The sequence below is a fragment of the Eptatretus burgeri genome, chromosome 14 (genome assembly GCF_056783735.1).
Source record: "Eptatretus burgeri isolate ZD-2024b chromosome 14, Ebu_testis_v1, whole genome shotgun sequence".
In the NCBI taxonomy this organism is placed as follows: domain Eukaryota; kingdom Metazoa; phylum Chordata; class Myxini; order Myxiniformes; family Myxinidae; genus Eptatretus; species Eptatretus burgeri.
The window spans coordinates 29,474,347-29,488,326 of record NC_140974.1 but is presented as its reverse complement, the minus strand read 5'-3'; the positions used below and the strand labels follow the sequence as shown (position 1 = coordinate 29,488,326).

The 13,980-nt window shown below is 40.8% G+C and overlaps 1 long non-coding RNA gene across 1 annotated transcript in view; it reads right to left on the bottom strand.

Moving 5' to 3' along the window:
* The window catches only part of LOC147012880 (uncharacterized), a 12,291-nt gene extending 1,151 nt beyond the window's left edge, over positions 1-11,140 (bottom strand). The window contains exons 1-2 of the long non-coding RNA XR_015051102.1: positions 1,184-11,140; positions 1-828 (exon numbers count right to left, since the gene is read on the bottom strand). The exon at positions 1-828 is cut by the window's left edge and continues 1,151 nt beyond it. This is a non-coding gene — a long non-coding RNA (uncharacterized LOC147012880). The remainder of the gene's footprint in view (positions 829-1,183) is intronic.
* Between the last annotated feature and the right edge of the window lie 2,840 nt (positions 11,141-13,980).

The following is a 13,980-nucleotide window of genomic DNA, read 5'->3' as shown; positions in this document are numbered from 1 at the left end:
CATCCCTCTCCCTTCCACAGTTCACCTGTGTCTGTTCCCCAATGTTTTGTCCCTTCCACTCCCGCCCCTCTTGTCTCATGCCTCCTTGCTGTGAGTTGTGTGTTAGCTCTCATACGAGCCTCGACCAAGGTATACAAAAAAAAAAAAAAAAAAAAAAAAAAATGCCAAAGCCAGCGAAGCTGTCTTTGCTTAATAAGTGCCAAGCTTGACAAATTTGCCTGGGCAAGGACGACAGCATTTGTAATTTTGTCCTTCCATGAATGCCATGGATGTGGAAAAGGCAGCAGAGATGGAAATTGTTCTTTCCTTTGTTGGTAACTATAAATTGCCCACAAATCACTGCCATACAACAAGATAATAAGGACATAGACCTGGTCGGTCAACATCTTAGTTTTTAGGGTCATGCATTCACCATTCGTCCATGCATGCTTCGTGAATCGGCCAAAAGTGGTGGCTGCCTTTCCAATGTGTGTATTTAATTCCTTGTCAAATAACAGATTATCTGTCAACAAAGACCCTGGGTAGCAGATATTGCTGACAATTGCTAAGGGTGTGTTGTTGAGTGTGATCAGTGGTGACTGTCGACGTCATGCCTTGTCCCATGACTACAGTATTGTCGACGCAGATGGTGAGGGAGAACATGGTACATGCATGAAAGATGGTCCATGACTCTGTGCAGGTGTTTTTCAGTGTGAGCGATGAGTGCTGCATCATAAACCAAAGATGAGTTCCCGGATCTGGATGCACCCACCACTCCTTTGTCTTGGCTACCTGTATAGATTGTAAACCTTCCATCAGATCACATGTGCAGGTTTACTCCCTCCATATCTGCAATGAAAGCATATGAAAGGATCATGGATAAGATAATACCAAACAATGTGGGAGCCAAAACGTAATCGTTTCACTGCAATTCTTCATATGAAAGCTTTCAGATGTGGAGCTGTCATACTCTATGGTGCTTTGCATGTTGTCTTGAAAGGAGTGGGTGAGACTTAAGAACTTTGGTCAGCAGCCAATTTTCTGTAGGATCTTATAGAGGCCTATTCTACTGACAGTGTTGAATGCCTTAGTGAGATCAACAAAAGCAAGATCGGGTAGTTTGCACTGATCCCTGCATGTGGCTTGAAGCTGATGTAAGGAAAAGATAATATGTACAGTAAATGTACTTGTTTTGAAACCGCACCGTGTCTCCGAGTATACATGATCAGCAAGTTGGTTGCATCTCTTCAAGATGATCCTGGCAAAAGCTTTTCTTGTGATGCCAAGGTGGGAGGTGCCACGGTAGTTATTGCAGTCACCATTGTTTGATGGCGTTACAAATATCCTGTGGAACGGAAAGATATCCATTGAAACATTTTTAAGATTATTGAAATTCAGGAATATCTGCATAAAAAAGTGGCATCTTCATTTAGATGAAGAACTTTTTCATCAAGTGTTCATTGATTCTCTTTATTGCAGGGAAGGAAGAGTGTGGTGAAGTTGGGAATTACCTGTGATGTCACCATCTTTGAACCAATGAGGTGTCTCTTGCACCCTGACATCGTTCCTGACACAGATAGCAGATTTAGGACCATCACATCATTAACAATGTTAGTGTATGTAATCCTACAAAAGGTCCCACTTCTCCTCACTCATTCCCCAATATAAAATGGGGGTGTAGGGGTGGGGGCAGGATCTATATCCCATGTGTAGAGATTTGTGCAGAAGAGTTCATCATGGAGTGGTGGCTGACTTGTCTTGGAATCGACGTGGATGGAGGGGCACAGAATACAAGGTGAATTCATAATGTTCCACCATTGGAAATTTGATCAAGATATGATGTCATATTCCTTTTGTTCACGTTGTAAATTAATTTTAGAAACATGAGAATGAGGATAGATATCATGGAATGAAGCCAAGCTGGCAGTCAGAAACAGGGCTGACTTTTGAATACGGGGGTGGGGGTAAGAAAGGGAGGGGGTGAGATAAGCTGTCTTTACCATTTACTCACATTCGCTTCTCTATTTGCTAATACCGTATATTTTCTCAACCCCCTCCCCATTAATGGGGGTGGAGGGGGGCACTTTCTGGAGGGTTGTCATTTTTTTTCAACCCCTTCTTAGGGGGGGCTCTTTTTGGAGGGAATGAGCCACTGCATTCAGCATCAAATCCAGCTTTGTCTTCCTCTAAATTCCAGAAAGACGGGCTTTTAAAACAATCATCTTTATGATTTAATGGACACAAATTTTTGTTCCAAGTAAATTGATGATGAGTTTTCCAACCAAGTGAATAGATTATATGCTTTCCAACTGCACCATTTGGGGACGTTTATTGGAAGGGGGGTGATTATAATCGCGATACAAGGGGGGGCGATGCAATATTTATTGTATCGGAAGGAAGGGGGGCGATTACAATATTGTTTATTGGAAGGGGGGGATACAATAATTATTGGAATAAATACGGTATTTGCTCATACAAGTTAAATATCATACACAGCTCTTTCAACATTGTGTCAGCAGACAAATTTTACGTTAGTACCATGGACAACTTCTAAATTCCTGCTCTGACGAGGGCTCCTTCGGCAGCAACCTGCCATTGACTAGCGGCCTGCGGATGCCCCTCTGCCTATACACATGTATAGGAGGTTGGAACAACAATTTCAACTACTCTCACCAACAAAACACCCGGAAGTGCTTCTTGCACAAAATCGATTTCTCAAGTAAAAGTTCATGAGTATACATTAACTGTCATAAGAAATGGGGTGTGGCTGATGTGTCTGAGTGTGAGTCCTTTATCAGAGCTAAATGAAGAAATGTGAATGTATGAAAGATTAGAAAGTAATCAAAGGTCAGAGTTAAAAGTGAAATATATAATATGGAGAGAGGGTTTACATAGTTTTTAGCAAAGGTAAAAGACCGAAGGTACTTGATCAAAGATGAAGAGTGAAAGGTCAGGGGTTAAAGACCAAAGGAAGTTAGTTGTGTTTTTTAGGTATTATAATAACAGAGAAATGAGAACAGGGAAATCATAAGTGAGATCGATTGCTGGGTTGTGATTGATTATAATTAATCCATTAAAGGGGAGTTTTCAAGTTCTTGTGAAACTTTTTAAACTTTAGTAACTTTGGATGTACACATGATAGAAGCAAACTGCAAAAGCCACATGAAAACATAATTCACATCGTTTGTTAATGTTAATTTTTTATTTTTTTCATTTCACTTCAGATGTTGAAAATGGCAACAGTAGAATAAAAAGTTAACTATGTGTTATGGCGAGCAGAACAGAAATCCATAACAGGTGTGAGAAGAATATTCACTCCACATTTCAGGAAAGATGCACCACATAGGAACTCAATTAACAATTCGATGAAAACGTTTCAAGAAGTTGAGTCAATGAATGAGAAAACAAGGAACCGAGAGGCTTCAAATCCACAAGGATACTGTCGCCATTTTCTGGCAAACACTTGGAAAGAGTCCACAAAGGTCTTTGGGACAAGCATGTGGTGAACTCAACATCCCGCAATCAACGATGATCAAAATGCTCAAAGTGAAATTGCCTGAACATGTTTACATGATTCAGGTGGTTCACATGTTACAGGAAGTTCAAATCAAAAATCCATCATTCCCATGGGTTTCTTGACGAGTTAACATTTTTGGAAGAGGTAACATTCCACATCAAGGGTAAAAAAGTCAACCAACCAGAAATTACCACATTAAGGGGACAGCAAAAAACTCAAGAAGTCTGTCAACATTAAAGAGAGTCACCAACTATCAATGGCTGGTGTTCTCTCAGGGAATTACTAGTCAATGGTCCTTTCTGTTTGAAGAAGTAACAGTCGATGATGGAGGTTAATCTGCAATGTTAGAATTTCTTTGTCTCTGAACTACAACAATCAAATCTTTCCCTTATCACCTTCTTCCATAAAGACTCAGGCTCCCTGCCATGGTGCTTCAGCAATCTCTTTCAAGACAAGTGAATTAGTAGTCATGGACCAATTGCTTGGCTACTTCGATCGCCTGAAGTCCCTTATAGACGACATTTCATAAGGCTATGTAAAACTATTGCCAAGCCATGAAAAGCACATTTCTGGAAGAATTTATGGCTCGGATCACAAATAAAATGAAAAGGAGCCATTAGAGATTGCAGATGCCTGGCTGGACATTTTTATGGAAAATAAATGGAAAGATGGACTAAATGAAAGGTCATTGATTGCAAATGGAAGATCTTAATGGTCTCGTTGTAAAAGTTTAAAGGTAAAAGGTCTGAAAGTTGTAAAGGTGTAAAGGTCAATTATCTGAAGGTCTAAATGGAGATAGGTGTAAAGGTCGAAAGGTGTAAAGGTCAAAAGTTCTAAATGGGTCAAAATGGTGTAGTCCTTAAAGAGGTTGAAGGGGTAAATTTCAGGCCTAAAGGGTCAGAATTGTCGAAAGGGGTCCAAATGGTCTTAGCACATCAAAAAGAGTCGAAAGATAAAAGGAATCTTCAGGGTATTATTTAAAAGGTCTGAAAAGTGTGAAGGTCTAAAGGGTAGAAAGGAGTTTTAGGGGTCTTAGGGTCAAACGAAGGGTCTAACAAGCGATGTAGGTTCTTAGGGTACTATTAGCAAAGTACCCGCCCATGGGCGGGTACAGTTATCTATTGAATGGCGTTGGTCCCATCTCGATCGGATGAAATTGAGAAATTGACGTTACCCAGTGACCTTGACTCCGTGACCTTTGACCTTGACCTTGACCTTGATCCCCTTATGTCCGTTCCCAAGGATCATATATGCCAAGTTTCATCTCATTCCATCCAATGGTTTGGCCGTCTATAAAGGACAAACAAACATGAAAAATTGACGTTTTAGTCAACTTATGACGTCATAACTCGAAAACCGGAAGTCGGAAGTGAATGTCGTCAATGAACTGTCATTTAATTTTGATTATCTGTCGAATGGCATTGGTCCCGTCTCGATCTGATGAAATTGAGAAATTGAAGTTACACGGTGACCTTGACCCCTTGACCCCGTGACCTTTGACCTTGAACTTGAGCCCCCATGTCCATTCTCATGTCCCAAGGATCACTCATGCCAAGTTTCATCTCAGTCCATCCAACGGTTCGGCCGCCTATAAAGGACGAACAAACAAACAAACAAACACACACACATAGAAACATATTCTATTTTTTTAGTATAGTAGAAATGGTCGAACTGGATCGAAATGAGTCTGATGGGGACTAAAGATTCAGGTCAGGTCAGGTATAGGAGCATGCACCAGAGCAGCATGTCGCTGCGTCCACTTTCCGCCAGTACTCCAGGAGCCTCCATCTGGCATCCCCCAGGCAGATGCCTGACCCATCCCCATCTCCTTGAGATGCTGATCAACCAGCTGCAACCACAAGCCATGTGGTTGGCCCATTGGCCTCCTCCACTCACAAGGCTCCCTCGCTGAGAGAATCTGGTGAGCAGGATCAGCATCAGGAAAATGAGCCACATGTCCATACAGCCGCAGTTGACGCTCACGGACTATGCAGGAAACAAATCTAATTTGAGTTTCTCTGAGCAACCACTCATAAAACACAAAGTCCGACCAGCAATATCCACGGATTCTCTGAAGAGACCTGGAATTAAAGGAATTAAGTCTCCGTGTCAGGTCCCTGTCAGAGTCCAAGTCTCACATCTATAGAGCAAGACTGGAAGCACCAAGGATTGAAAACTCAGACTTTCGTCCTCCTGCACTGGTACCAAGAGCGCCACACCCCATGATCCAGTGAATCCATTACTCCGCAGGCCCAAGTCAGATGTCTATTGACCTCTGGCTCACAGCCAGCAGAGCCGTGAATATTTCTGCCAAGGTAAGTGAATCTCTCTGTGACCTCAACATCCTCATCACAAGCAGGTACAGACAAGATAGCAGCTTGCAAGATGTCATTGAAAGCCTGGATCTCAGTGTTGACCCAGAAAACCCTTCATCCCAACGGCTCCGACTCCTCATTCAGCACCTTGAGGGCCCCCAAAAATGATAACCAGAGTCTCCGCAATGATGAATGCATCTTCTGCGAAATCAAGGTCAGAGATCTTGACATTCCCAAACGATGCACCGCAGCTTGATCTCTCGAAAATCCTCACCAGAATCCAGTCCATACAAGTGCTGAAAAGTGTGTGAGAAAGTACACACCCCTGAGAAACTCCCGTAACAATGACAAATAAGCCAGAGATGGTATCACCACATCTCTCAGCACTCTCAGTGCCAGAGTATAGTTCAGACATCATATTGATCAGTTTTGGTGGCACCCCACAAAGACCAAGACTCCTCCAGAGGGAATCGTGATTCACTGAATCAAACGCTTTGTGGAGATCAACATCGGCTGCAAGCAGCCGCTGCTGAAACTCTCATCTGCATTCAGTGAGGACCCAATGAGCAAGGATATGGTCAATCGTTGACATCTTTGGTGTAAAGCCTGACTGCACTGGGCATTGGTGCTCAAACAGATGGTGGCAAAACCGATCAAAAACTATCCGAGCAAACACCTTGCCTGGCACTGAGAGCAGCGTCACCCCTTTGTACTTGTTACAGTCCTGGTGATCACCCTTCGCTTTCCAGATAGGGACAACAAGGCCCCTCTTCCAGTCAGTTGGGATGATGCCTGTGTACCAGGCAGAGCACAGAACTGCATGCAACGACTATAAGCAGAGCATTTCCACCAGCCTTGAGAAGTTTTGCATGGATGCCACAGATGCCAAGAGCTTTACCCCATTTCAACTGGTTCACCACAGTCTAGGTTTCCACAAATGAAGGTGGATCACAGTTGATTGGAAGGTCAATAATTGGGATAGTGACACCCCTGTCATCCAACTCAACAGCTGGTGGAACAGCCTGGTACAAACGCTCAATGTAACTGGCCCAGCGGGCCTTCACTTCGGACTCCTCTGTCAAGAGCCCACCACCTTCCACTCTAACTGCAGCATACCGAGGGACTGGCTTGGTGGAACGCAATGCATGAATTCTGCTGTATGCAGGAGGAGCATCACATGACTACATGAGCATGCTCTAACCCCTCACAGGTTCCTCACACATAGGCCTCTTTGTCCACCCTCAGTGCACGTACAGTTTTATGACTCAACTCCCTGAAGAGCTCAGCTCTGCCATTAAGCCTGGCCCTGCGACTCTGTACAAGGATATCCAGTGTTCCTTGAGAGACAAAATTCTTCTTCACCTGATGGTGAGTTCCAAGACATCCACCGGCAACATCAGGATGTTGGTCTTTGAGGCACTCCACAACTATTTAGGATTCCCCAAAGCACCCAGACCCCCCAAATCCCCACTCAGCCTGTCAGGAAACTCCTCAGCTACCCTCTCATCCTTGGTCTTGCCAACATCCAGCCTAGGCTTGGATGGTACCATTCTCCCAGATTTAAGCTGAAGCTTCAGAGTTGCTGAATCAAGCCTGTGGTCAGTATTGAGGAACTGAGCACTCTGGTAGACTGCAGTTCTGGATCATCCTCCAGTTACCATCAACAAGCACATGGCCATTTTCCTTTACCACACCACCAGCATTGGAATACCAAGTCCAGTGATGAGCCTGTGAGCACTAGAACCATGAAACCAGCCACCCTAAGTCCATGACTTCTTGCAAAGTCAAGGAACTTAGTGCTATTCTGATTCACAGTTCCAAACCAATGGGAACCAAGACATGTCTCATAACCATCCCTCTCGGTTCCAGTCGATGCATTGAAATTCCTCAAGACTGGAAGAGTATCTCGCCTGTGGCACTGATCAACCACAGACTCGAGCGTGGCATAGAATGCGTCCTTCACAGTGAGATCACTCGCCTCAGTCAGAGTACATACAGAGACCAGAGAAACGAATCCCAAGGAGTGATGAATCCTCAGTATCACAATATGCTCGTTGACCAGTGTTACTTCTATTATCATTGAAGTCAACTTATTGGACTTAGCGACAACAACTCCTTGGGCATGGTAACCATCAGAGCGACCAGACCAATAGTATTTGTAATCACTTGCCATGATCTCGCCACGATCCCGTCTCTGAACCTCAGAGAGTGCTGCAATACTGATGTCCAAATGCTTGAGCTCAGTTGAAAACAGCAACAGGTGATCATCCTCTCTTTGGAATAGGAAATTCCAGGCACTCACCCGAAGGGTCTGCCTTCGGTTAACCCAAGGAGACCGCCATCTGGTGGATGACACCTCAGCACCACCCTGACACACACTACCGCAATTCAGCCCGGGAAGTTTACCCCGTGTTTTTCCTCCTATCATCAGAGTGGGGGTCCCGAAGGTTTTGCCCCAATCCTGTCATCCACTGAGCTGCTCTGCGAAGAGCAGCTGCACAGGAGGTACTCCCACAACGTGGGTTTTCAGTTTTATTTGCGTTTTTAGTATGTTTTGTGGAGTGAAGGGTTTTTCAGTGGCCGTAGTGCAAATCCTGCCATCAGCCTCCTTTAAAAAAGTAACCCAACTTCAGTAGGACATCCGCAGACACAGTTGGGTACTATATATGGATAGCCATTGGCTCACAAGGAGCTCCTCCGCCCTTAGAGAGTTTTTGTTTTTAATCCTTCTGGGTGTCCATATCCATACACCCTCCTCACCAGAAAACCTGGTTGGGGAGACTGTTTAATCACCGACAACCCGACCATGAAACAGATTAGTACAGGTTTACATGGCACCAGTTGCAAGCCACAGATCTAATCTGGCTTGACCTGCCAATGATTCTAAAGGGTGTGATGGGGCTTTTAAGGGTATTGGGGGTTTAAATGGGTGTAAAAGGTCTTGGGTTTTCGAGTATTAGGGGTCTAACAGGGTTTATGGGGTCTTCAGGTTTGAAAGGATATTGTTTCACATTTAACGATTAATGATTTTCGTTAAACAGGTGTTTTTTAATATTTGTTTGTGATCTGAAGAGTAAATGGTGTGCCTTATTTGGATAATGGCTGACAAATTTGCTGGAGATGAAAAAAACAACAATGCTGTGGATGACATGCTTTGTTTCTATTCAAGGTTTCCAACAGGTGTGCAGAAACGCACGTCAGACACGTTATCTACAAAACGGTGATGGACATTGCTGAGATATACAGCCTCATTGTAAGACATGTCAGACGACATGAGGTTGGCTATTGCATTGTTTACAATCCATATAAGTAAACAAAGTATTCAAGTGATTCAGGTTTCAGAAAATTAGATGGAAGAGAACAGGCCGTGAAGGAGCCAGTCAATCGGTCTTTGCCAAGAAAAAGATGAATGAGACGTTTTATGTAATTGCTTGTGCTGAATTTGTGATCTTTTTGCTGTTTAAGCTCATTTTATTCTTACCTCTTGGTTTCTCGACTTGGCTATTAAGCAGGGGTGTCCTCGAGGCAATAGGAGGAAAAAGCAAACGTCATGTCTGGGTGACAGACACCTGACTAACCCTGCATTGGAAGGTTGCATGCAAAGATAAACAGCAATACCGAATCATATTATTTTTATTAATTTTTTAATCCTCTTTATTTAACATGGAAATGTTTGAAGGGAGGAAAAAAATTAACCTGACATTGTAAACTAGCCTCCAAAGCGACTCGAATCAGTTCATCAGCAGAAAATTAAAGAGAATTATTTTTCTCAACCAAATGTTGAGAGACTTTCAAATCTTTTGTCGATTTCTGGATGGGAAACTCTGCAAAAAGAAACGTTTCTGCAATCAAAAATAGTCCCAATGTGGGTAGCCATTTGGTTTTGTCATCAGGAAGTGCTGCCAATGTCACCACTGCAATACCTTTCTTGCCCATCAGCCTGTGTATCCATCACGGTTCCTGCGCATGACCTTGCTTGTTATCTCTTTCTGCCTATCTACATGCATACTCATTGATATTCCTGCCTGATGTTGGCTCGAGAAACCTTTCAGACATCGTTCCGTTGCTCTGCCTTGTTGAGCTCCTGATTTCTAAACATTTCACTTTCCAGTTTCATGCAGAACAGCAGTCAGATTGAGAGTGTGCTATAAATGTACCTCAAGCACACGAGGGCAGAGTGGAGCATGACCAAGCTGCCAATTGGAACCGTAATGTAAGAAATATTTATTATAATTCCACAACTGTATGAGAAAACAGAAGCAATAAAAAGATGTTTTATGTCCACTGCACACATGAATATAAAGCAGTGAAAAGGTGGCATAGCACTTAATATCCAACCACATGACGAGCATCCGGACTACACAGGAGCAGCACATGGCATCTGGAATGCACCACAACTGAGATGGCACAATGAACCTTCATTTGTAACAGTCTGCGCTGCAATTCCAGGACTAGAAACACCTTTGTCTCCTTTTACTATCATTTCCCACAAACTGAACTCATTGAACTTTTGAGTTCCTTGGTCTGCAAAAGGATCGCTTTGGGTGTCAGAATGTGTGGGTCGAATGGTCATACCGACATTATTCTATCAGAAAATAATCAGTCTGCCAAGACCTCAACCTCAGATATCAGGTGCCACTTCAGGCCCATTCTGGGTTGAGACCCGTAACGGCAAGAAAGCTGCTGCCCATACCTTCAAGAGGTGTCCTGTTAGCACTTATTGAGTGCAAAACAACACTAATAGCTCAGTGCCCCAGGCTTGTCTTGCCCGTTGCCTCAAAGATGTGGCGACTTGATAACGAGCAAAACGATTTTCCATTTCAGGTCCACTCTTTACGTCCCGTTTTCTTTGTTTGGCCTCAAGACACAAAACGAATGAAACGGCATCGCGTCGCGTAAACAAGCAGCAACAGGGCGAAGCTGCCCTATTGAATCCAACAGCGCAAATGGGGGTGGGGAGGGGGGGGAATTTGTTCTCACTTGAGAACCTTAACCTGTAAGTTGAAGGGAATTGGTTCCAGCAAAATCAAGTTATGCCTCAAAATAAGATAATACAACCTTGATCTGGCATTGAAAAGCACTTTGATGGCATTTTCAATGAGTTTCTGTAAAATACATGACCACAAAAAGATCTAATGCTTGTCGGCCAATTCCACAAACTTCATTTTGGAACCTACAACATAATATCAAAGTTGATATTCAATAAGAGGAGGGCTGCGTGAAATTTTCATTGATGTTGTTAGAGGAACTGGTCAATATTTCTACACACGCGCGCGTGCGCACACACACACACACACACACACACACACACACACACACACACACACACACACACACACACACACACACACACACACACACACATTGGTGGAATTATAGATATCTACTGTATATATATATATATATATATATATATATATATATATATATATATATATATATATATATATATATATATATATATATATACACACACACACACGCATTTATTTAATATATTACACTGACACTGACACACCTGACCAAATTTATACAGCGGTAATTTTGATTCTAAAGTATTTTTCCATGTGAAGGTAGCAAGAGCGCCTTCACAGCTGTTCTCTACCTACATTATACTATGTACTTAAGAGACAGACTCACATCATATTTATGTACAAAATAGACATACCCATATTGTATTTACGTGCTTAATAGACAGACTCACATCGTATTTATGTACAAAATAGACATACCCATGTCGTATTTACATACTTAATAGACAGACTCACACCATAATTACGTACATAATAGACATACTCACATCGTATTTACATACTTCATAAGCATACTCACATCGTATTTACATACTTAATAGATATACTCACATCGTATTTATGTACAAAAGACATACATAGTACTTACATACTTAATAGATATACGCACATCGTATTTATGTACAAAATAGACATACATCATATTTACATACTTAATAGATTTACTCACATCATATTTACATACTTAATAAACAGACTCACATCATATTTACGTACTTAATAGATATACTCACATCATATTTATGTACTTAATAGACATACTCACATCATATTTATGTACTTGATAGACATACTCACATCGTATTTATGTACAAAATAGGCATACCCATATTGTATTTACGTACTTAATAGATATACTCACATCGTATTTATGTACAAAATAGACATACATCGTATTTACATACTTAATAGATATACTCACATCGTATTTATGTACTGAATAGACATACTCACATCCTATATATGTACAAAATAGACATACCCATATTGTATTTACGTACTCAATAGACATACTCACATCATATTTATGTACAAAATAGACATACATCGTATTTACAGACTTAATAGATATACTGATATACTCACATCGTATTTATGGTCAAAATAGACATGCATCATATTTACATACTTAATAGATATACTCACATCATATTTACGTACTTAATAGACATACTCACATCGTATTTACATACTTAATAGACATACTCACATCATATTTATGTACAAAATAGACACACATCATATTTACAAACTTAACAGATATACTCTCATCGTATTTATGTACAAAATAGACATACCCATATCGTATTTACATACTTAATAGACAGACTCACATCGTATTTACGTACTTAATAGACATAGTCACATTGTATTTACATACTTTATAGATATACTCACCTCATATTTACATACTTAATAGTTATACTCACATCGTATTTACATACTTCATCGACATACTCACATCTTATTTACATACTTCATAGACATACTCACATCATATTTACATACTTCATAGACATATTAACATTGTATTTACATTCATAATTGACATACTCACATCGGACTTACATACTTAATAGATATCCTGACATCATATTTACGACTTTTTAGCAATATTCCCATCGTATTTACATTCATAATTGACATACTTACCTCGTATTTACAGACTGAATAGTCATACTTACATCGTACTTACATACTTAATAGACATACTCACATTGCATTTACATACTTAATCGATATCCTCACATCACATTTACAACTTTACAGCCATACTCACATCGTATTTACATTCATAATTGACACTCACATTGTATTTACATACTTAATAGACATACATTGTATTTACATACTTAATAGATATCCTCACGTCATATTTACAACTTTCTAGCCATACTCACATCGTAGTTACATTCATAATTGACATTCTCACATCGTATTTACATACTTAATCGATATCCTCACATCACATTTACAATTTTATAGCCATACTCACTTCGTATTTACATTCATAATTGACATTCTCACATCGTATTTACATACTTAATAGACATACTCACATTGTATTTACATACTTAATAGACACTCACATTGTATTTACATATTTAATAGACATACTCACATTGTATTTACATACATAATAGACATACTCACATCATATTTACATACTTAATAGACATACTCACATCGTATTTACATACTTAATAGACATACTCTCATCGTATTTACATAATTAATAGACATACTCACATCGTATTTACGTACTTTATAGATATACTCACATTTGTTCTTCAGTTGGACTCCAAAGTTAAGGCAAGATACTCACATCGTATTTACATACTTAATAGACATACTCACATCGTATTTACATAATTAATAGACATACTCACATCCTATTTACGTACTTTATAGATATACAGTGGAACCCGCTTAATAGAATCACTTTGGGCCGGACAAATTTGATTCTAATAAGCGGGTGATTCTAATATCCGAGTTCACCAGAGTTGTGGAGTATCAAGCGGATCAAATGTCGAGTACACATACGGAGACAAATACTCAGCATTTAGTTTGATTTATATGACACACTTGCTCAAAACAATATAACTTACTACTGAAAATAAAACAATTACATGTACAGTACATGTGTACTTTTCAAAGCAAAACAACATAGGTTTGTCGATGAGCCTACTCTGTATTGAAAAAATTGTCGATTGTTGCCTGCTTTAACGAGTCTGTGGCAATGGCGGTAACCTCCTTGTCAAGTTTGCGCAGGAAGGCCATGTCACTGAACCCATGTGATCGCAAACCAAGCCTGATCGTCTTAGCTGCAGACATCATTTCCTTGATGGTCGGGACA